Genomic DNA, 18,996 nt, shown 5'->3' on the forward strand with positions numbered 1-18,996 from the left:
AAGAACCTGTTGAAATCATGGACCGTGAGGTCAAACAATTAAAACAAAGCAAAATACCGATAGTTAGAGTTCGTTGGAACGCTAGACGAGGACACGAGTTTACTTGGGAACGTGAGGATCAAATGAAGCAAAAGTATCCACATTTGTTCATTGATATCGCTCATAAAACAGGTACTACTCAAAATTTCGGGACGAAATTTTCTTTAACGGGGAGGTTATGTGATGACCCAGAAAATTTCGACTAATTTAAACCAATTCTCTATATAATTTAATATTATGTAAATATACATATAAATATATATATTATAAGATGTACAAGTAAAACACTAATTGCTACTGTAAAAACGACTTTGCTACAGTAAACACTATTTGCTACAGTAAAACACTATTTACTACAGTGAAACCGTATTTTGCTACAGTGCTACAGTGAAAACTATTTGCTACAGTAAATACTATTTGCTACAGTCTACAGTGATTTGCTACAGTAAACACTATTTGCTACAGTACACTATTGCTACAGTACACTATTTGCTACAGTGAACACTATTTGATGTCGACGAACTAGCAAACAAAAACGGAAAAGGCGGCCATGCGATCGCATGGCAAAAACACTGAAAACTCATGCGATCGCATGAGCTACAGTATGTTATTTGAGTTTAAGACACGTTGGTTTGCGTGTATTAAAACGAATGGGGTAATTATCACTATAGCGTTAAGTTTAGTTACCAGGGTGCTCTGTTACGTAGAATTTATTGATAAACTTTTGATGAAATCTTGTGGTCTATCTTTATATATGTTTATGACTCGAGCAATTAAACCTATAACTCACCAACATTCGTGTTGACTTTTTAGCATGTTTTATTCTCAGGTCCTTAGAATGCTTCCGCTGTGATGTGCTTGTTGCCTGCATGGAGTCTCTCATGCTTTGTACAAAGTTTATTGCATTCAAAATAAAACTGCGTTGTGTAATAAATAATTGGACTGTGATGCCAACCTGTAAATTAAAGACTTATGTATTTCGGGGTTTTGCTTATACCTAAGCACTCGCCCACATGTTGTATAACTTTCTATGTTTAGAAAGTCACTTATTTTAATGAATGCAATATTTTATCAAAACGTATCATATAGAGGTCAAAACCTCACTGTGGAATCAATGATTAACGTGCCGCGTCAATAGCGATTTTGACGGGTCGTTACATATAGAATTGAAACGCACCAATTAGAAAACAAATGAGGGTGCTAGGCCCGCATAGTTTCCTCGAGTTCCCAAGTGGCCTCGCTAGCAGGATGATTCTTCCATTGAACTTTAACGAAAGGGGTGGAGCTTTTACGAGTTACTCTCTCCTCGCGTTCTATAATAGCTTCGGGCTCCTCAACATAAGAAAGATTAGCTCGAATTTCAGAAAAAGGATATTGCACCACGTGCAATGGATGATAGTTGTAACCCCGCAACTGAGATACGTGAAATACATTATGAACATGAGATAACTGTGGCGGTAATGCTAAATGATAAGACACTTCACCAACTCTATCCAATATCTCAAACGGTCCAATATATCGAGGACTGAGCTTTCCTTTCAAACCAAAACGTCGTATACCCTGTAGTGACCCGAACTTTTCCATGTTTATATATATTAATTGAGATTGATATTTACATGATTAAATGTTTCCAACATGTTAAGCAATCAAACTTGTTAAGACTTGATTAATTGAAATATGTTTCATATAGACAATTGACCACCCAAGTTGACCGGTGATTCACGAACGTTAAAACTTGTAAAAACTATATGATGACATATATATGGATATATATATAGTTAACATGATACTATGATAAGTAAACATATCATTTAGTATATTAACAATGAACTACATATGTAAAAACAAGACTACTAACTTAATAATTTTTAAACGAAACATATATGTAACGATTATCGTTGTAAAGACATTTAATGTATATATATCATATTAAGAGATATTCAAACATGATAATATCATGATAATATAATAATTTAAAATCTCATTTGATATTATAAACATTGGGTTAACAACATTTAACAAGATCGTTAACCTAAAGGTTTCAAAACAACACTTACATGTAACGACTAACGATGACTTAACGACTCAGTTAAAATGTATATACATGTAGTGTTTTAATATGTATTTATACACTTTTGAAAGACTTCAATACACTTATCAAAATACTTCTACTTAACAAAAATGCTTACAATTACATCCTCGTTCAGTTTCATCAACAATTCTACTCGTATGCACCCGTATTCGTACTCGTACAATACACAGCTTTTAGATGTATGTAATATTGGTATATACACTCCAATGATCAGCTCTTAGCAGTTCATGTGAGTCACCTAACACATGTGGGAACCATCATTTGGCAACTAGCATGAAATATCTCATAAAATTACAAAAATATGAGTAATCATTCATGACTTATTTACATGAAAACAAAATTACATATCCTTTATATCTAATCCATACACCAACGACCAAAAACACCTACAAACACTTTCATTCTTCAATTTTCTTCATCTAATTGATCTCTATCAAGTTCTATCTTCAAGTTCTAAGTGTTCTTCATATATTCTACAAGTTCTAGTTATATAAAATCAAGAATACTTTCAAGTTTGCTAGCTCACTTCCAATCTTGTAAGGTGATCATCCAACCTCAAGAAATCTTTGTTTCTTACAGTAGGTTATCATTCTAATACAAGGTAATAATCATATTCAAACTTTGGTTCAATTTCTATAACTATAACAATCTTATTTCAAGTGATGATCTTACTTGAACTTGTTTTCGTGTCATGATTCTGCTTCAAGAACTTCGAGCCATCCAAGGATCCGTTGAAGCTAGATCCATTTTTCTCTTTTCCAGTAGGTTTATCCAAGGAACTTAAGGTAGTAATGATGTTCATAACATCATTCGATTCATACATATAAAGCTATCTTATTCGAAGGTTTAAACTCGTAATCACTAGAACATAGTTTAGTTAATTCTAAACTTGTTCGCAAACAAAAGTTAATCCTTCTAACTTGACTTTTAAAATCAACTAAACACATGTTCTATATCTATATGATATGCTAACTTAATGATTTAAAACCTGGAAACACGAAAAACACCGTAAAACCAGATTTACGCCGTCGTAGTAACACCGCGGGCTGTTTTGGGTTAGTTAATTAAAAACTATGATAAACTTTGATTTAAAAGTTGTTATTCTGAGAAAATGATTTTTATTATGAACATGAAACTATATCCAAAAATTATGGTTAAACTCAAAGTGGAAGTATGTTTTCTAAAATGGTCATCTAGACGTCGTTCTTTCGACTGAAATGACTACCTTGACAAAAACGACTTGTAACTTATTTTTCTGACTATAAACCTAAACTTTTCCTGTTTAGATTCATAAAATAGAGTTCAATATGAAACCATAGCAATTTGATTCACTCAAAACGGATTTAAAATGAAGAAGTTATGGGTAAAACAAGATTGAATAATTTTTCTCATTTTAGCTACGTGAAAATTGGTAACAAATCTATTCCAACTATAACTTAATCAACTTGTATTGTATATTATGTAATCTTGAGATACCATAGACACGTATACAATGTTTTGACCTATCATGTCGACACATCTATATATATTTCGGAACAACCATAGACACTCTATATGTGAATGTTGGAGTTAGCTATACAGGGTTGAGGTTGATTCCAAAATATATATAGTTTGAGTTGTGATCAATACTGAGATACATATACACTGGGTCGTGGATTGATTCAAGATAATATTTATCGATTTATTTCTGTACATCTAACTGTGGACAACTAGTTGTAGGTTACTAACGAGGACAGCTGACTTAATAAACTTAAAACATCAAAATATATTAAAAGTGTTGTAAATATATTTTGAACATACTTTGATATATATGTATATATTGTTATAGGTTCGTGAATCAATCAGTGGCCAAGTCTTACTTCCCGACGAAGTAAAAATCTGTGAAAGTGAGTTATAGTCCCACTTTTAAAATCTAATATTTTTGGGATGAGAATACATGCAGATTTTATAAATGATTTACAAAATAGACACAAGTACGTCAAACTACATTCTATGGTTGAATTATCGAAATCGAATATGCCCCTTTTTATTAAGTCTGGTAATCTAAGAATTAGGGAACAGACACCCTAATTGACGCGAATTCTAAAGATAGATCTATTGGGCCTAACAAACCCCATCCAAAGTACCGGATGCTTTAGTACTTCGAAATTTATATCATATCCGAAGGGTGTCCCAGAATGATGGGGATATTCTTAAATATGCATCTTGTTAATGTTGGTTACCAGGTGTTCACCATATGAATGATTTTTATCTCTATGTATGGGATGTGTATTGAAATATGAAATCTTGTGGTCTATTATTATGATTTGATATATATAGGTTAAACCTATAACTCACCAACATTTTTGTTGACGTTTTAAGCATGTTTATTCTCAGGTGATTATTAAGAGCTTCCGCTATCGCATACTTAAATAAGGACGAGATTTGGAGTCCATGCTTGTATGATATTGTGTAAAAACTGCATTCAAGAAACTTATTTTGTTGTAACATATTTGTATTGTAAACCATTATGTAATGGTCGTGTGTAAACATGATATTTTAGATTATCATTATTTGATAATCTACGTAAAGCTTTTTAAACCTTTATTGATGAAATAAAGGTTATGGTTTGTTTTAAAATGAATGCAGTCTTTGAAAAACTCCGCATATAGAGGTCAAAACCTCGCAACGAAATCATTTAATATGGAACGTTTTTAATCAATAAGAACGGGACATTTCAGATGGTATCCGAGCGTTGGTCTTAGAGAACCAGAATTTTGCATTAGTGTGTCTTATCGAGTTTTTTAGGATGCATTAATGAGTCTGGACTTCGACCGTGTTTACTTGAAAAATGATTGCTTAACAAATTTTGTTGGAAACTATATATTTTTAACATGTGAATATTATGTGATATATTAATCTCTTAACGCGTTTGATATTATGTGATAGATGTCTACCTCTAGAACAAGTCCCATTGACTCACCTAATAATAATGAAGAGTCAAATGTAAATTGGAATGATTCGTGGACTGATTCACAAGTTCTCGAAGAGGAACCAGAAGAAGAGTCGGAACCGGAAGAAGAATCGGAACCGGAAGAAGAATCGGAACCGGATGAAGAAATAGAACCGGTGGGGGAAATAATAAAACGGTTAAGTAAAAGAAAATCCTCAACCAACCGACCAAGGTTAATTATGGTCAATGGTGTTTCCGCCAAGGAAGCAAAATATTGGGAGGATTACCAATTCTCCGATGAATCGGATTCTGACGAGAATTTCGATGATGTTATAGAAATTACCCCAACTGAATTTAAAAAGGCAAAAGAAAATAATAAGGGAAAGGGCATAAAAATAGAGAAATCTAATTCCAACCCCGATGAACTTTATATGTATCGTCAACCCCCGAAGTCCTTAAGTTGTAACAATGACCCGGGAACCTCTAAACCACCAGGTTTTTCTAAACCAATGTGGAAAACGACGGCTCGTATTAGGGGAACGTCATATATCCCTAGAAACTTGGCAAAACAAACCAAAACCGAAGAAGAAGAAACAAGCGAGTCGGAATAAGATAGTTGTATTCGTGTGGTGTAATATATGTAATATAGTGTGCTTATGCTTTATGATATATGTAAAAATTGCTTGTATTAATAAGTATTTTTTTTATGAATCTAACTCTTGTCTATTTTACAGTATAAAAACACAAAATGGATAGACAACCCAATATTTTAAGAGACCTACCCGGAGACATGATTGATGAAATCTTGTCTAGAGTCGGTCAGAATTCTTCGGCACAACTATTTAAGGCGAGATCAGTTTGTAAGACATTCGAAGAACGTTCCAAGAATGCCTTGGTTTATAAAAGGCTTTCGTTCGAAAGATGGGGGATATCACATTGGGAAATCCATAAGTTACGATGTGTTTACTTTGACGCATATATTGCGGGGAACCCAAATGCTATTTTACGCAATGGGTTAAGAAATTATTTTGACTCAATATATCCGAATATTGGACTTCGTGATTTAGAAAAAGCGGCTAACATGCAACATAAAGAAGCATGTTATGCTTACAGATTAGTAATGTTCGCTTCTCACCAAAGTGAGAACAAGAACATCGGGCTACAACTATTAAACAAAACGTTTCCACAAGTGACGGAGTCGGTAATTGGGGTAAGAAATGAGGTTTTTAGATTGTTACGGGACTGTTGGACATTACGTAACCCTCGTCCCTTTGACGACGTTACAACACGCTGTCTTATCAACGACCATAACGGTTATGTTCCACAAGACCAAGGATGGGAAGTAATCCTAGTAAAACCAGAATGCATGACTTGTTTCTGGACGTATGAATTACGTGTCTTTATTGCCTTAGCTGAACGACTTGTGTACTAGCTAGAATTATCTTCACAACCATCTTGTATCAAATTTATTGTGTGCTATATTTCATGCTATATGTAAAATAAGCGGTATTGTAAGTTTGTAAAATATTGTGTAAAAGTTTGAACGCGAAATATTATTATAATCAGTTTTTCATATAGAATTGTAGTAGTTGAATTGTATATTAGCTACTAAGTATGAACTTAACGGGTAGGTACTACCCGAATTTAAACTTATAAAACACTAATTTGAAGAAAAAGCTTTTATAAATGAGTTCATATTATGCTACGAAATACTATTAACTACTCTTAATATTCTGTATGATTAACTTGTTCCATTTGACTATTTTGAAGGAAATGGCACCGACTACTCGACACACCGTGAATATGAATGAAGAGGAATTCCGTACTTTTCTAGCTTCAAACATAGCCGCAGTACAGGCTGCGCTACATACCAACAATAACCTTGGATCTAGCAGTACAGGAAATCGTGTAGGATGCACCTACAAAGAATTCACTGCCTGCAAACCTTTGGAATTTGATGGAACCGAAGGACCGATCGGATTGAAACGGTGGACCGAGAAGGTCGAATCGGTGTTTGCCATAAGTAAGTGTACTGAAGAGGACAAAGTGAAGTACACTACGCATACCTTCATAGGTTCTGCGTTAACATGGTGGAATACCTATCTAGAGCAAGTGGGACAAGACGTTGCGTACGCACTACCGTGGTCAGCATTCAAGCACTTGATGAAAGAGAAGTACCGTCCCAGAACCGAGGTCAATAAGCTCAAGACAGAACTTAGAGGGTTACGAACCCAAGGATTTGATATTACCACGTACGAAAGACGATTCACAGAATTGTGCCTATTGTGTCCGGGAGCATTCGAAGATGAGGAAGAGAAGATCGACGCATTTGTGAAAAGATTACCGGAAAGAATCCAAGAAGATATAAGTTCACACGAGCCCGCCTCCATACAACAGGCATGTAGAATGGCTCACAAACTAGTGAACCAGATTGAAGAAAGAATTAAAGAACAGACTGCTGAAGAGGCCAATGTGAAGCAAGTTAAAAGAAAGTGGGAGGAAAACGGTGATAATCACCAATACAACAACAACAGCAATTACAACAATAATCGCAAAAATTATCCCAACAATCGCAACATCAATCGCAACTACAACAAATGGTCCAACAACAACAACAACAACAACAACAACAACAACTACAACAATCATCCCAACAACAATAATAACCGCAACAACAACAACAATCAGAAGCAGCTATGCCAAAGGTGTGAAAAGTATCACTCAGGGTTCTACACCAAATTTTGCAACAAGTGTAAAAGAAATGGTCATAGCGCAGCGAAGTGTGAGGTCTACGGACCAGGGGTTAATAGAACGAAAGGAACAAATGGTGTCGGAACGAGTAATGGCGGAGCAAGTAGTTTCGGAGCAAGTTATGCCAATGTAGTTTGTTATAAATGTGGAAAACCGGGCCACATTATTAGAAATTGCCCAAACCAGGAGAACACGAATGGACAAGGCCACGGAAGAGTTTTCAATATTAATGCGGCAGAGGCACAGGAAGACCCTGAGCTTGTTACGGGTACGTTTCTTATTGACAATAAATCTACTTACGTTTTATTTGATTCGGGTGCGGATAGAAGCTATATGAGTAGAGATTTTTGTGCTAAATTAAGTTGTCCATTGACGCCTTTAGATAGTAAATTTTTACTCGAATTAGCAAATGGTAAATTAATTTCAGCAGATAATATATGTCGGAATCGAGAAATTAAACTGGTTAGCGAAACATTTAAGATTGATTTGATACCAGTAGAGTTAGGGAGTTTTGATGTGATAATCGGTATGGACTGGTTGAAAGAAGTGAAAGCAGAGATCGTTTGTTACAAAAATGCAATTCGCATTATACGAGAAAAAGGAAAACCCTTAATGGTGTACGGAGAAAAGGGCAACACGAAGCTACATCTTATTAGTAATTTGAAGGCACAAAAACTAATAAGAAAAGGTTGCTATGCTGTTCTAGCACACGTCGAGAAAGTACAAACTGAAGAAAAGAGCATCAATGATGTTCCCATTGCAAAAGAATTTCCCGATGTATTTCCGAAAGAATTACCGGGATTACCCCCACATCGATCCGTTGAATTTCAAATAGATCTTGTACCAGGAGCTGCACCAATAGCTCGTGCTCCTTACAGACTCGCACCCAGCGAGATGAAAGAACTGCAAAGCCAATTACAAGAACTTTTAGAGCATGGTTTCATTCGACCAAGCACATCACCGTGGGGAGCTCCTGTTTTGTTTGTCAAGAAGAAAGATGGTACATTCAGGTTGTGTATCGACTACCGAGAGGTGAACAAACTTACCATCAAGAACCGCTACCCACTACCGAGAATCGATGACTTATTTGATCAACTACAAGGCTCGTCTGTTTATTCAAAGATTGACTTACGTTCCGGGTATCATCAAATGCGGGTGAAAGAAGATGATATTCCAAATACTGCTTTCAGAACACGTTACGGTCATTACGAGTTTATGGTCATGCCGTTTGGTTTAACTAATGCATCAGCTGTGTTCATGGACCTTATGAACCGAGTGTGTGGACCATACCTTGACAAGTTTGTCATTGTTTTCATTGATGACATACTTATGTACTCAAAGAATGACCAAGAACACGGTGAACATTTGAGAAAGGTGTTAGAAGTATTGTGGAAGGAAGAATTGTACGCTAAGTTTTCAAAGTGTGCATTTTGGTTGGAAGAAGTTCAATTCCTCGGTCACATAGTGAACAAAGAAGGTATTAAGGTGGATCCGGCAAAGATAGAAACTGTTGAAAAGTGGGAAACCCCGAAAACTCCGAAACACATACGCCAGTTTTTAGGACTAGCTGGTTACTACAGAAGGTTCATCCAAGACTTTTCCAGAATAGCAAAACCCTTGACTGCATTAACGCATAAAGGGAAGAAATTTGAATGGAATGATGAACAAGAGAAAGCGTTTCAGTTATTGAAGAAAAAGCTAACTACGGCACCTATATTGTCATTGCCTGAAGGGAATGATGATTTTGTGATTTATTGTGATGCATCAAAGCAAGGTCTCGGTTGTGTATTAATGCAACGAACGAAGGTGATTGCTTATGCGTCTAGACAATTGAAGATTCAGGAACAAAATTATACGACGCATGATTTGGAATTATTCGCGGTTGTTTTTGCATTAAAGACTTGGAGGCACTACTTATATGGGGTCAAAAGTATTATATATACCGACCACAAAAGTCTTCAACACATATTTAATCAGAAACAACTGAATATGAGGCAGCGTAGGTGGATTGAATTGTTGAATGATTACGACTTTGAGATTCGTTACCACCCGGGGAAGGCAAATGTGGTAGCCGACTCTTTGAGAAGGAAGGACAGAGAACCCATTCGAGTAAAATCTATGAATATAATGATTCACAATAACCTTACTACTCAAATAAAGGAGGCGCAACAAGGAGTTTTAAAAGAGGGAAATTTAAAGGATGAAATACCCAAAGGATCGGAGAAGCATCTTAATATTTGGGAAGACGGAACCCGGTATAGGGCTGAAAGGATTTGGGTACCAAAATTTAGAGATATGAGAGAAATGGTACTTAGAGAAGCTCATAAAACTAGATACTCAATACATCCTAGAACGGGGAAGATGTACAAGGATCTCAAGAAACATTTTTGGTGGCCGGGTATGAAAGCCGATGTTGCTAAATACGTAGGAGAATGTTTGACGTGTTCTAAGGTCAAAGCTGAGCATCAGAAACCATCAGGTCAACTTCAACAACCCGAAATCCCGGAATGGAAATGGGAAAACATTACCATGGATTTCATCACTAAATTGCCAAGGACTGCAAGTGGTTTTGATACTATTTGGGTAATAGTTGATCGTCTCACCAAATCAGCACACTTCCTACCAATAAGAGAAGATGACAAGATGGAGAAGTTAGCACGACTGTATTTGAAGGAAGTCATCTCCAGACATGGAATACCAATCTCTATTATCTCTGATAGGGATGGTAGATTTATTTCAAGATTCTGGCAGACATTACAGCAAGCATTAGGAACTCGTCTAGACATGAGTACTGCCTATCATCCACAAACTGATGGACAGAGTGAAAGGACGATACAAACGCTTGAAGACATGCTACGAGCATGTGTTATTGATTTCGGAAACAGTTGGGATCGACATCTACCGTTGGCAGAATTTTCCTACAACAACAGCTACCATTCAAGCATTGAGATGGCGCCGTTTGAAGCACTTTATGATAGAAAGTGCAGGTCTCCGATTTGTTGGAGTGAAGTGGGGGATAGAAAGATTACGGGTCCAGAGATTATACAAGAAACTACCGAGAAGATCATCCAAATTCAACAACGGTTGAAAACCGCCCAAAGTCGACAAAAGAGCTACGCTGACATTAAAAGAAAAGATATAGAATTTGAAATTGGAGAGATGGTCATGCTTAAAGTTGCACCTTGGAAAGGCGTTGTTCGATTTGGTAAACGAGGGAAATTAAATCCAATGTATATTGGACCATTCAAGATTATTGATCGTGTCGGACCAGTAGCTTACCGACTTGAGTTACCTCAACAACTCGCGGCTGTACATAACACTTTCCACGTCTCGAATTTGAAGAAATGTTTTGCTAAAGAAGATCTCACTATTCCGTTAGATGAAATCCAAATCAACGAAAAACTTCAATTCATCGAAGAACCCGTCGAAATAATGGATCGTGAGGTTAAAAGACTTAAGCAAAACAAGATACCAATTGTTAAGGTTCGATGGAATGCTCGTAGAGGACCCGAGTTCACCTGGGAGCGTGAAGATCAGATGAAGAAGAAATACCCGCATCTATTTCCAGAAGATTCGTCAACACCTTCAACAGCTTAAAATTTCGGGACGAAATTTATTTAACGGGTAGGTACTGTAGTGACCCGAACTTTTCCATGTTTATATATATTAATTGAGATTGATATTTACATGATTAAATGTTTCCAACATATTAATCAATCAAACTTGTTAAGACTTGATTAATTAAAATATGTTTCATATAGACAATTGACCACCCAAGTTGACCGGTGATTCACGAACGTTAAAACTTGTAAAAACTATATGATGACATATATATGGATATATATATAGTTAACATGATACTATGATAAGTAAACATATCATTTAGTATATTAACAATGAACTACATATGTAAAAACAAGACTACTAACTTAATGATTTTTAAACGAAACATATATGTAACGATTATCGTTGTAAAGACATTTAATGTATATATATCATATTAAGAGATATTCATACATGATAATATCATGATAATATAATAATTTAAAATCTCATTTGATATTATAAACATTGGGTTAACAACATTTAACAAGATCGTTAACCTAAAGGTTTCAAAACAACACTTACATGTAACGACTAACGATGACTTAACGACTCAGTTAAAATGTATATACATGTAGTGTTTTAATATGTATTTATACACTTTTGAAAGACTTCAATACACTTATCAAAATACTTCTACTTAACAAAAATGCTTACAATTACATCCTTGTTCAGTTTCATCAACAATTCTACTCGTATGCACCCGTATTCGTACTCGTACAATACACAGCTTTTAGATGTATGTACTATTGGTATATACACTCCAATGATCAGCTCTTAGCAGCCCATGTGAGTCACCTAACACATGTGGGAACTATAATTTGGCAACTAGCATGAAATATCTCATAAAATTACAAAAATATGAGTAATCATTCATGACTTATTTACATGAAAACAAAATTACATATCCTTTATATCTAATCCATACACCAACGACCAAAAACACCTACAAACACTTTCATTCTTCAATTTTATTCATCTAATTGATCTCTCTCAAGTTCTATCTTCAAGTTCTAAGTGTTCTTCATATATTCTACAAGTTCTAGTTATATAAAATCAAGAATACTTTCAAGTTTGCTAGCTCACTTCCAATCTTGTAAGGTGATCATCCAACCTCAAGAAATCTTTGTTTCTTACAGTAGGTTATCATTCTAATACAAGGTAATAATCATATTCAAACTTTGGTTCAATTTCTATAACTATAACAATCTTATTTCAAGTGATGATCTTACTTGAACTTGTTTTCGTGTCATGATTCTGCTTCAAGAACTTCGAGCCATCCAAGGATCCGTTGAAGCTAGATCCATTTTTCTCTTTTCCAGTAGGTTTATCCAAGGAACTTAAGGTAGTAATGATGTTCATAACATCATTCGATTCATACATATAAAGCTATCTTATTCGAAGGTTTAAACTCGTAATCACTAGAACATAGTTTAGTTAATTATAAACTTGTTCGCAAACAAAAGTTAATCCTTCTAACTTGACTTTTAAAATCAACTAAACACATGTTCTATATCTATATGATATGCTAACTTAATGATTTAAAACCTGGAAACACGAAAAACACCGTAAAACCGGATTTACGCCGTCGTAGTAACACATCGGGCTGTTTTGGGTTAGTTAATTAAAAACTATGATAAACTTTGATTTAAAAGTTGTAATTTTGAGAAAATGATTTTTATTATGAACATGAAACTATATCCAAAAATTATGGTTAAACTCAAAGTGGAAGTATGTTTTCTAAAATGGTCATCTAGACGTCGTTCTTTCGACTGAAATGACTACCTTTACAAAAACGACTTGTAACTTATTTTTCCGACTATAAACCTATACTTTTCCTGTTTAGATTCATAAAATAGAGTTCAATATGAAACCATAGCAATTTGATTCACTCAAAACGGATTTAAAATGAAGAAGTTATGGGTAAAACAAGATTGAATAATTTTTCTCATTTTAGCTACGTGAAAATTGGTAACAAATCTATTCCAACCATAACTTAATCAACTTGTATTGTATATTATGTAATCTTGAGATACCATAGACACGTATACAATGTTTCGACCTATCATGTCGACACATCTATATATATTTCAGAACAACCATAGACACTCTATATGTGAATGTTGGAGTTAGCTATACAGGGTTGAGGTTGATTCCAAAATATATATAGTTTGAGTTGTGATCAATACTGAGATACGTATACACTGGGTCGTGGATTGATTCAAGATAATATTTATCGATTTATTTCTGTACATCTAACTGTGGACAACTAGTTGTAGGTTACTAACGAGGACAGCTGACTTAATAAACCTAAAACATCAAAATATATTAAAAGTGTTGTAAATATATTTTGAACATACTTTGATATATATGTATATATTGTTATAGGTTCGTGAATCAACCAGTGGCCAAGTCTTACTTTCCGATGAAGTAAAAATCTGTGAAAGTGAGTTATAGTCCCACTTTTAAAATCTAATATTTTTGGGATGAGAATACATGCAGATTTTATAAATGATTTACAAAATAGACACAAGTACGTGAAACTACATTCTATGGTTGAATTATCGAAATTGAATATGCCCCTTTTTATTAAGTCTGAGAATTAGGGAACAGACACCCTAATTGACGCGAATTCTAAAGATAGATCTATTGGGCCTAACAAACCCCATCCAAAGTACCGGATGCTTTAGTACTTCGAAATTTATATCATATCCGAAGGGTGTCCCGGAATGATGGGGATATTCTTATATATGCATCTTGTTAATGTCGGTTACTAGGTGTTCACCATATGAATGATTTTTATCTCTATGTATGAGATGTGTATTGAAATATGAAATCTTGTGGTCTATTATTATGATTTGATATATATATAGGTTAAACCTATAACTCACCAACATTTTTGTTGACGTTTTAAGCATGTTTATTCTCAGGTGATTATTAAGAGCTTCCGCTATCGCATACTTAAATAAGGACGAGATTTGGAGTCCATGCTTGTATGATATTGTGTAAAAACTGCATTCAAGAAACTTATTTTGTTGTAACATATTTGTATTGTAAACCATTATGTAATGGTCGTGTGTAAACATGATATTTTAGATTATCATTATTTGATAATCTACGTAAAGCTTTTTAAACCTTTATTGATGAAATAAAGGTTATGGTTTGTTTTAAAATGAATGCAGTCTTTGAAAAACGTCTCATATAGAGGTCAAAACCTCGCAACGAAATCAATTAATATGGAACGTTTTTAATCAATAAGAACGGGACATTTCATACCCTTCCAAGGTGACACCTTTAAAAACACCTTATCACCCACCACAAACTCTAACGGACGTCGGTGTTTATCGGCATACACTTTCTGTCTCAATTGGGCCTCCTTCAGTCGATTAATAGCTATAGCAACCTTTTCATTAGTCACTCTAACCAACTCAGGTCCTTCAATCAATTTCTCTCCCGTTTCATTCCAACAAACTGACGCTCTACACTTTCGACCATAAAGCATCTCAAATGGTACCATACAGATACTTGCCTGCCAACTATTATTATAAGCAAATTCCACAAAACATAAGTACTCATCCCAATTTCCCTTCCAATCTAAGGCACACGCTCGAAGCATATCTTCTAATATCTGTATCGTACGCTCAGACTGTCCATCAGTTTGTGGATGAAAAGCAGTACTAAGCTTCAATCGCGTACCCCAAGCTTTGTGTAACCCCTTCCAAAATCTAGATGTAAACCGAGGATCACGATCGGATACGATGGATGAAGGAACCCCGTGTAATCTCACAATTTCCTGCTGAAAAAGCTCGGATAGCTTACTTACCGAATAATCCATGCGGATAGGCAAGAAATGAGCCGATTTGGTTAATCTATCAGTCACCACCCAAATAGCATCATGTCTTTTCACAGTCTTTGGTAAACCACAGACGAAATCTATTGAGATATCATCCCACTTCCACACGGGAATGTCCAACGGCTGCAACAAACCACTAGCACGTTGGTGCTCAATCTTTACTTGTTGACAAGTGAGGCACTTCCCAACATATCTAGCAACGTCTTTCTTCATGCCACTCCACCAAAAGTGCTGCTTTAAATCCTGATACATTTTGGTCGAACCAGGATGTACAGAAAACGGTGAGCTATGAGCCTCAGACAACAGAGCCTCACGAATAGCATCATCATTAGGAACACACAATCGATTCCCACACCAAATAACACCACCATCATCTTCTCTGAACTCTTTCACTCTACCCTCTTCCAAATTTTGAAACACTGTCCATAAATCCCCATCATCCAATTGAGCCTCTTTTATTCTAGTAATTAAATCAGATTCGAATTTTAGATTTGCCAACATCCCCGATGCTCCTCTTTTACTCAATCCCATATCAAGTCTTTCAAATTCTTGAATGTGAGTAACCAAACATGAGATACTACCAAATGTCTTTCTACTCAAAGCGTCAGCTACCACATTCGCTTTTCCAGGATGGTATTGAATGTTGGCATCATAATCCTTCAATAACTCAAGCCACCTTCGTTGTCTCATATTTATCTCTTTTTGCGTGAATATGTATTTAAGACTCTTGTGATCAGTGAAAATATTACAAGTTTCTCCATAAAGATAATGCCTCCATATTTTCAACGCAAAAATCACAGCAGCTAACTCCAAATCATGAGTAGGGTAATTAACCTCATAAGGTTTCAATTGCCTCGAGGCATAAGCAATTACCTTACCATGTTGCATCAAAACACAACCCAAACCATGCTTAGAAGCGTCACTATAGACTTAAAAACCCCCACTTCCTGATGGCAATGCAAGAATAGGAGCGGATACAAGTCTTTTCTTTAACTCATCGAAACTTTTTTGTCGTTCATCGGTCCACACAAATTTTCCCCCTTTCCTCAACAACTTGGTAAGCGGCAAAGAAATCGTTGAAAAACCTTCAACAAATCTTCGATAATAACCAGCTAAACCAAGAAAACTTCGAACCTCAACAACAGAAGTAGGTCTTGACCAATTTGTAATAGCCTCAATTTTCGCTGGATCCATCATTATACCCTCAGCCGATACAACATGACCCAGAAAGGCAACTCGTTGCAACCAGAATTCACATTTAGAGAACTTTGCAAACAATTTCTTACTTTGGAGGGTTTCAAGTACAACACGTAGATGATTCTCATGCTCTTCTTTACTCTTAGAGAATACCAAGATATCGTCAATGAATACGATCACAAACTTATCCAAATACTCATGGAACACCCGGTTCTTAAATCCATGAATACCGCAGGAGCATTAGTTAATCCAAACGGCATCACTAAAAACTCATAGTGCCCATAACGAGTGCGGAAAGCAGTCTTGGGGATATCTTCTTCTTTAACACGTAACTGATGATACCCAGACCTAAGATCAATTTTAGAAAAATACTTCGAACCTTGAAGTTGATCAAATAAATCATCAATACGCGGAAGCGGATAACGGTTTCGGATAGTAATACGATTTAACTCGCGATAATCAATGCAAAGTCTCATGCTACCATCCTTCTTCTTGACAAAAAAAACCGGTGCACCCCAAGGTGACACACTTGGTCGAATAAATCCACAATCTATCAATTCTTGCAATTGCTCCATGAGTTCTTGCAACTCGAGTGATGCCATACGATAAGGAGCTTTTGATATCGGTTGAGAACCGGGAATCAAATCAATCGAAAATTCAACTTCATGAACCGAAGGCAAACCTTGCAATTCGTTAGGAAATTCAACTTCACAAACCGGAGGCAAACCTTGCAATTCGTTAGGAAATACATCAGGAAACTCTCGAACAACGTCAATATTTTCAAGTGAAGGACTCTCGATAGACAAATTCTGAATCGAAGCTAAATAACCAACACAACCATGTGAAATGAGCTTTTGCGCCTTAAGCGCTGAGATAACCTTAATAGATTTTTCAGGAAGATCACCATTAAAGATACAATCGGGTATAGAATGATTTCCAAACAAAATTCTCTTAGAATAACAATCGATAGTCGCGTGATGATGAGATAACCAATCCATGCCAAGAATAATGTCAAAGTCATGCATGGTCATAGGAAAGAGATTTGCGGGAAACATGCAGTCATTGAATTCCAAACGGCAGTTTTGATACACACGATCTATAATTTCAATACTACCCATTGGGGTAGAGATTGTAAACGGAGTAGACAACCAAGTTGGAGACACTTTCAAATATTTCGAGCTCTTAACAGACACAATCGAGTGCGTAGAGCCAGAATCAAACAGAACGAAGAGGGCACGATGGTGTACAAATACATGACCAGTAATAGTACCTAATCATATCAAGAATGTATGAACAAATAACTCAAAGGAAATATTTTTAAAATGAAAAGGAATCGGAATGTACCTGTTGCGTCAGCAGCCTGAGCAGTAGTCATGGCAAAGACGCGTCCACCAGGAGCTGGAGGAGGAACCCTCGGAACAAACCCAGGTCTAGGATTCTTGCAATCCTTAGCTAAGTGACCAATCTCTCCATAAGCAAAACATGAACTCGCACTACGATAACAAACTCTTCCCGGATGATTCTTTCCACAAGTCCCACAAGGTGCATTGGCATTAACACCACCATTTCCGTTACCCCTTTGTTGCCCTTGGGGACGATACACTTGTAATTGACCACGGTTATTATTATTTGGCCCGTTGTCAATCCTTAGCCGATTTCCTCTATTATTCCAATTATTACTACGATACCCTTGGTTCCCAGATTGTTGACCCTGTTTGGTAGTCGGTGGCGGCACAGATCGTAGTGGTTGTACATTTTTAACCCTCTTATTTTTACCATCATCATTTTTAGTAGTCAAATACTCGGCTTGCTCCATCTCCAAATTTCGAGCATAATCGGCTGCCTCAGCGACATCAAAACATTTCAGATTAATCATTTTAGAGCGGTAACACCCATGAACAGCCCATTTGTACTTACGGGCTTGGTCCTCGGAAGACCCAGCAGCAGCCCCAATCAAACCCACAAGCCTCAAAAACTTCTTTGTGAAATCATTAATAGACTCATCACTCCCTTGCTTAATATTCGCATACTCCCGAATCACAGCCTCTTTCTCCGCCTCAGAAAAGTACTGACGAAAAAACAACTCCTTGAAATCAACCCAATCTAACGAATCCTCAAAATCGTTACCTCTTTTTGCTTGTCTCAATGCGATCCACCAACGCTGAGCATCCCTTCTAAATTATAAACAGCCAATGGAACCCAAAATCTCTCTTCACAACCAAGCACTCGATATATCTTCTCAATGTGAGTGATCCAATTCTCAGCTTCAACAGGAGTACTAGCAGTGCTAAATGACAAAGGACGCTGTTTTTGAAACCGTCCTAGCCAAACATGAATAGCATCCCCCGTTACAGCATTCATCTCCACATACTCATCCTCATCCACATCTTCATGCTTAAAAGTCTCGCCACCTTGCTTACGCATAGTGTCAATAGTTTGAGCTACAATGTTGGGTAACAAATTCGTGATTGTTTGGTTAATCTTGTTTTCTACCTCCTCCTCAGACATCCCCTTTCTTTTCGGTGCCAT

At 36.1% G+C, this 18,996-nt stretch overlaps 1 pseudogene; it reads right to left on the minus strand.

Annotated features, from left to right (window-relative positions):
- Positions 1–1,239: 1,239 nt before the first annotated feature.
- Positions 1,240–18,996, minus strand: LOC139870249 (uncharacterized; annotated as a pseudogene).

Source organism: Rutidosis leptorrhynchoides, chromosome 10 (assembly GCF_046630445.1).
Source record: "Rutidosis leptorrhynchoides isolate AG116_Rl617_1_P2 chromosome 10, CSIRO_AGI_Rlap_v1, whole genome shotgun sequence".
Taxonomy (NCBI): domain Eukaryota; kingdom Viridiplantae; phylum Streptophyta; class Magnoliopsida; order Asterales; family Asteraceae; genus Rutidosis; species Rutidosis leptorrhynchoides.